Here is a 7,494-nt window from a genome sequence, read left to right as displayed (position 1 = left end):
ACATAATTAACAAAAATCGTGAAGCCCGAGTCTCTCAAGGTTTGGGAGCACATCACACTCACTCCATGTTGAATGAGATATTTATTTTATAACAAATGTTTTGCCTAACTTTTGTCGACATTCCCTTCACTATTTTGGAAGGTTCGTGTCAATATCTGCAGGTCTAGATTGAAAATTTACATGTGACTCGCTTTTGGGATTAGGTTATTTGTTTATGCTATTGGTTTAAGATTGGTGACTAGTGAAACAGATAATATTATTGTTCTTCACAACCTGTAATTCAATATCCAATGACACGGAGGAGTTACTTTCCATTTGATTTGTTATAAAAGTTCGCATTTCCACAAGTTCAAGTTATGTCCTGCAGACAGCAAGTTTAGTTGGATTTAGAATTCAATCCTACCACAATATATTCTTCAACTTTGTAATTATGGGATAAAAAGTCTTAGCGTCTTCATAGGATTATCTTCTTTCCTTTTCCTTTAAAGCAATTGAAGAAATAGTGGAATGAAATGTGGCTAGAGTTTCAGTGACCTGAATTCAGTTCAATCCAATATTGGATTATACTTTTAATATTAGATGTTGATTAAAAGTAACTTAGTTATTTTTCTCTTGTTATTTAAGTTTATTTTGTAATCAAGTAACTATTCTTATAAATAGATAATAGATATTAGAGTTAGAAATTAAGTCAAGTCAGTGATAAAACATAAATCCCTTTGTATTTTTCTTTTTTTATATTATTAAAATTTCTCCTCCTCTAATCATGGTTTTTCCTATTTAGGATTTTCTATGTAAAATCTTAGTGTGTTGTTTCTTTTTCTCTTTTATTTTAGAATCATTTTTAATGTCATTATCTTCATTTATTATAACAAATTAGAATGGGAGAATATGAGTTGTTTGTCTCAATCATGATACTTACATCCTAGAAGTATGAAATATATGTTTTGGATTGCAACATCATGTTCGCGTTATGGTAAGATGTATTTGACATTGAATTTTAAAGAAAAGTAGCGCTAGGATTAAAAGGCCATATAGTAATTACATGTTCATATACAAGATGTATTGACGAAGAAGACTATCGTGTTATAGTTGAAACTGAAGCATCTATGCATATGAAAATCTCTAATTATCAAGTTGTATTTGAAGCAATGTTTTTACTTTCATCATTTGATTGGAGGTACATCTTTAGTAGACTAGATTCGTGTTATGAAATATAAATATGTATATAGTTCTAATGCAGATGAGTTTCGACGATATCCTGCTAAGGTTAAATAAGATGCATGCAACATTGGATCTTGAAAAGAAAATAGCGTAAAGATTAAAATGCACTATAGTAAATTATATATGTATCTCTCAAATGAAATTTTATAGAATGTACTGACGGAGAAGACTATTGTGTTGTGGTTGAAGTATTAATGTATGTGAAAAACTCTAACTATCAAGTTGTATTTGAATCAACGTTTTTATTCTCATCTTTTGGCTAAAGGTATAGAATGTATGTGAAAAACTTTATAGAATGTATTGACCGAGAATACCACTTAATCATCTTTAATGAAATTATCTTGGATTTGGAAACTGAATTTTAAGTATGATAAAAGAGGATTTAATCTTATTTCTACTTTCAGTGGATTTAACGGAACTAAACTACTATCGTTTAACACACAAACCTTCTGTTCCTTGCTATAATCCCCTCAAAAGTGTTGCTCGGGTGATGGGATCTCAAACGACTATGAAATGGAGCTGAGTAAATTCCATCGAGGAGCACCGCGTCCCAAATAACTCTTGCCCTAAACCTTTTACTTTCTTTATTTCGTTGAAATGAAAAAAAAAAACATACATGCAATAAAAAAGTTGGAATAAAAAAAATGAAACTAATATACCTAAAAAATCATTTCTCTAATTGCTATTGTTGTTTGTTACCCGTTAAGGTTATAATGGATTTTATTTGGGTTTCTTATAACCTTTTTTTTTTTACAATGAATAAATTGGTGAACGAACAAAAAATGGAGAATCTAATTTCCTTCTTCTTTTTGTCTCTATGTGCTGATGAGGATTTTGGCTCAAAGGATGATGGTTTGCACCTTATGGAATCCGTTTGAATGAGGGGTCCATGGATTTGTTGCCTAGGCCTTCTAGAAGCTCCTCGAGAGTTTTAGGTGACGAGATTTGTGTTAACAATGGTTAGAAAACCCTGGATACAATGTGGATCGATCATAACTATTGATGACTTCCAGATCTGAAAGAGAATGGAGTGCAGTGCTAGATAAGATGAATATTGAGGTTATGAAAACCCTATTTGATTCTTGATCTGGACCATTGGATGGGTCCAGATCCAAGGGTCCTCATGAAGGTGGCGACAACTTCAATTTGCTGCTAGGGTTATCTCAAACCCTAAACATCATGGGTTTGTTGTGCCTTTTAATGTTAAGGTTTCGGGTAGTTGGGTTAATTTTATTATGGTAATGGATTGATGGGTCAATTTGGGGTATTGTTTTGTTGGGTCTGTTTATGGTTTGTAACCGGGCTTTGTGTTAATGGTAGGCTAATGTGACATGAAGTGTACTTAGGGCTCAAGTTTGAAAATGATTTTTCATTATTTAATTGGCATGGGTTAATTTGTAAATAATGGGCTTGTATGGTCGTAGTAGACTTGGACATTGGATTTTGGGTATTTTGATTAATTCTTTCATTTTTGTTTGTACAAAAGAATTGGGCTTTTGAAATCTTGGCACAAATTGTCAAAAATAATTTGAAACACCCAATATTTCTACTTTGACTATCAAACTTCAAAAATTTTCATTTTGGTCAATATCTAAATTTTTGGGTATTACACAATACTTATAATTTTAAAACATATTACTTTAAAGTAATAGGTAAATTAACAATGTACACGGTAATATGTTGATAATATTGAAAACAAATTAAGTAATTAACCTATTTTGTTATCGTCGAATTTCTAAGGCCCAATCAGCTTTAAACAGGTGCTACCTATTACATTAAATAAGCGCTACTTGTTATGTTATTATGGTTGATAATGTTTCCAGTAATTAACCTATTTTGTTATCGTCAGATTTATAAGGCTCCATCAGCTTAAACATTGGTACATTTTAGGCGCTACCTAATATGTTGATAATATTGATAACAAATTAAGTAATTAACCTATTTTATTATCGTCGAATTTCTAAGGCCCAATCAATTTTAAAAAGGCACTACCTATTACGTTAAATAAGCGCTACCTGTTATATTTTTATGGTTGATAATGTTTCCAGTAATTAACCAGTTATGTTAAAGTCAAAAAAATAGCGCATTTTACATCTAACAGTGATATTGTCGATTATTACCATTATTATTATCAACACAAATAATATTTCTGGTGAAAACATATAACATTTACAGTAGCATTTTTAATTGGTCACCTATTTAACCAGTCACGCCAATTTTAGTCATATTTTAACCGCATCACAGCAAAACCTCCCGGTGGAACACTATCAGTTATAGAGAAGAAGCAGATGGTGAGATGCAACACTTATAATGGAGTATGCAAGCAGATGAATTTTACCTTTATCTCTATCATGTGTGCTTAGAGCTTTAGTGGCATGTAAGAGCACTTTTAAAATTAAGGGTAAGTTTGGTTCATGAAATATAGCATTACTTCCGAAATAGAATTACTGAAATGTAAAATTGTCTAACACATTACTGGAATTGTTGCATTGTTGTGTTTGGTTTGTTGCATTGTTGCATTAATAACGAGAACGGCAAAAACTAGTGTCGACAACATTGATTTTACAATTAAAATAGAATTTTTAATTAAAAATACTTTAAAAAAGTTACACCAAACCGATCTTGTTACTTACCTCTTTCTAAATCAATAATTAACACGTAGAGACTCGCATGCCAAGGAATATGAAAATATCTAGACACCCTTTCCTTCAGAAATATTTAAAATAAAGTTACTGTAATACGATACATGACTTGCAACTCTCTCACTGAACTGGAGTAGAAATATCATTGCACAATAGGGTAAAACACACAAGTGATATCTGATTTAAGGTGTTATTTTGTTAAGTTTTTTATTATTAAAAACTATAAAATGATCTCTATATTAATTAGAATATGATAAAATTTGATCTTAAAGTCTTAAACAGTCATAAAAAATATTTAAAAATTAATATTTCTATTAATAAAAAACTTAGGGTTGTTTGTTTACTACTGTTGAATGGAGCCATTCAGCTGTTGAATGGAACCATTCAGCGTTGAATGCTGAACCGTTCAGCATTCAACGTGTTTGATTCTCACCTCTGAATGAAGACTGTGCTGAATGATTTAGTAAAACACTGCTGAATGATTCAGCATTAAAGTACATTCTGAATGATTCAGAACCATTATCAAACAACATGTCACATTCAGAGCAAATTCATACAGAGCCTTTAAATCATTCAGGCCATTGAATCATTCAGCGCTTAATCATTCTGATTTAATCAAACATCCCCTTAATTTTTTACTTTAAAAAGTTCTTCATATAAATTTTAAATTTGACACCTCAAAATAATTTTTTTTAACGGTCTCTAATCAATTAATATATGCAATTCTTTAAGAAAAAAGACTTATGAAATCTTAACCAACTCCGGAATTGGCAATTACATAACGTTTCATGGATAAAAATACTACTAGAATCTACTAGTAGTGATACAAGGTTCAAGCAACTTTATTTGTTTCTAGGATCATACACTTTACCCTGCCGTATTAAAAATGATAGATGTAGAATTAGTCGTTCCAAGAAATATGAACAATGGAAACATATCCATAAATTAATAATGCTAATAAATAAATAAATCATACATCCAGCTCTATTCCGAATCAACTTTTGGGCAAGTAGGGTTGCAAGGATATTGTCAGTCAAGTTTTTTTACTGTGCTCCGCTCAAAATACCAGTCTCCGACAGCCTTTGCAATTTTCTGCATTGCGACGACAGGGACGGGAGTTAGAAAATTTATTTTAGAGTGTTAAATTCAAAAATATTTATTTTGAGGTGTCAAAAAAATTATTTTAGAGTGTCAATTTTTTTTATAAAAAAAATATATATTTTAAGGTGTTAATTTGTAAATTTCAAAAAAATTTGGGGTGTCATATGATACCCTCACATACAGCTGGCTCCGCCAGTGTGCGACGACATGAGTTAATGTCATGACCACCGACCGATCGAGGTTTATATGACAAGAATATCAAGTCTCTTACCGTGTTATCCACTACCGGAGAAGTATCGCTGGACCATGTTATTTGCTCCCTATTTTACAGTGAGCATAGCAGGAATCTATGAACATTCCTCTAGACGAAGAATTAAGGACACCGGTTGTATTGATGGCGAGTAAGAAGTCATCCCTGAAATCTGTATCAAAGATTTAAGATAACAATTTCTTTACTTCATCAAGGGGAGGAGATTAACAACATATTGTAGAAGCATTGTCACCTTGGATAACTTTGAGCTGCGCAGGTGTGCACTTGTTCAAATCGTGCTTGCATCTTTTCCACGCCTTACCTTTTTCAGCAACACTGGGAGCCAAAATGTTCTCAATCTGATCAAAATTTCAACATGTTCGATCGTTAAACATGGATAGGTAACAATAGGATCGTAATGATGAAGAAGATTGGATTCAGTATTGGCTTGAGAACCGACCTGCCAGGAGTCGTAAGCTGAATTTATGAAGAACATTGGTGTTTGCATGGTCTGCACCACGTACTGTGGAAAGAAACACTGCAATTTTGCAATGAGAAATGGTAAGAATGAAGTGATCAATTAATGAGTCACCGGAAGGGACTACGGTGGTGGTCATATCAGAATAATCACGCATACCAACTCTGGTCTCGTTCCCATTCTCGAAGTGCAAGATACCGGCAAGTTCTTAACGGAGCCCTGCACAAGACTACATCTATAAGGTATGTATCTTGTTAGAGGAAAAGCAATGAAGTCATAGAGACGATACATGTAATTTAGCCACTTGGCTATAGAAATTTTGGATGTGCTGTCCGCCGGAAACATCCTTCCTGCAAGAAATTAAACAAGGATTCCTTTAATGTCAAATGATATATATATATGTGTGGTTAAAGTCTCTGAACTCACGCATGGAGGAAGAAGCCAGCATCTGAAATGCATTTCACTTTAGTTGTCGCGGGAAGGAGATCTCGGAATCTGTCAGTGCAAAATCGAAGCCAATCCACCAGCAGAACAGCATGAAAGAATGGCCTATTTTCGTATATACAGATTCCAAGTTCCAACAAGTTATGAAGAAGTATGAAGAAGGGTAACTTTAGGAATTACAAGATAATTAAACAAGCTAAATCAAGGTCTTACATTGTTAGCGTTTTGCATTCCTTTTGCTAATAGGTCAGCAACGATAGCTTCGAAAATTCGATTTCCTCTGAAGAAGAGATTATTAGCCTGATCACAGAACCGTTATGCATTAGTATACATTAGTTTAATTTCTCATTAATATCATTAAGTGAAATAACTTACTGGATTGACAGCCTCCACATCGCCTGTGAACGATGATCCATCACAGTACCTAACCTTAATCCGATTCCAATAGTAGAAATCTAATCGTTTCAATAAAATAACCCTGTTAAGATAAAAGCATTCAATCGTGATCGAATTGGGGAAATTGTCCGATCCAACCTACCTGGATTGGATTTTTGCTGGCTGCTCAGAAGTCCAGAGAAACCAAATTGCTTCACCATTAGATTCGATGACCCTAAGTCGGTTTTCTTACGAGAAAGGCAAGTCGCGACATCTTCACACCATCCTCCACCCTGTTAGGTCATTGTGTAAATAAATACGCACCACAAGCAAGCAACACTATGGCTAATGGCCGGTCGATGCCAGATGAGAAGAGCACTAACCTCCATGTGAACAATCCAGTTATTAATCCCCGTGCCAGAGCCCTTGTCAAAATGGTAAGCTGGTGGGCTGCCATCCAAACAAGCTGTACAAAACCGTCCAAACCATAAAAAATTATGTACATAAACATATAAACGATATAGAAGAACAAAGGCGATCCCCTACCGGCTCCTTTCGCTGTGGCATCCTGCAGAAAAGTGATTCCTACGCTAGCGCCTTTGGCTCTCGGTGATATAATTGTAAGCACACAGGCCAGAAGACTTAACCATCGGCGTAATCTTGCACCGATCATTCCGCCCTGCTGCATTTACTAATTTACAGCCAAAAATACTATAATAATACAGTGATGAAGGCTATGCATGTAAGATGAAACATGTTGATGTTGATATGTGAGCTTAAACGGAGAAAACGTGGTCTAAATCTTTTGACCGGAGCTACTGATTCTCCTAAAAGATATGTTCTAAGAGTCCCTTATAAATACCTCACATGTAAGTTGTAACCCTACTAAACTTTACCTAGTTATAAATAGGGTTCTTTATGGGAAAATTTTATTTACAAAGATATTGTATTTATTACTTCATCACCAAAAAGTTGACAATATA

The 7,494-nt window shown here is 33.7% G+C and overlaps 1 pseudogene; it reads right to left on the bottom strand.

The window, feature by feature from the left end:
• Positions 1–4,769: 4,769 nt before the first annotated feature.
• Positions 4,770–7,210, bottom strand: LOC120173585 (annotated as a pseudogene).
• Between the last annotated feature and the right edge of the window lie 284 nt (positions 7,211–7,494).

Source organism: Hibiscus syriacus, unplaced genomic scaffold (genome assembly GCF_006381635.1).
Source record: "Hibiscus syriacus cultivar Baekdansim isolate YM2019G1 unplaced genomic scaffold, ASM638163v2 tig00111973_pilon, whole genome shotgun sequence".
In the NCBI taxonomy this organism is placed as follows: Eukaryota; Viridiplantae; Streptophyta; class Magnoliopsida; order Malvales; family Malvaceae; genus Hibiscus; species Hibiscus syriacus.
This window is presented reverse-complemented; position numbering and strand designations above follow the sequence as displayed.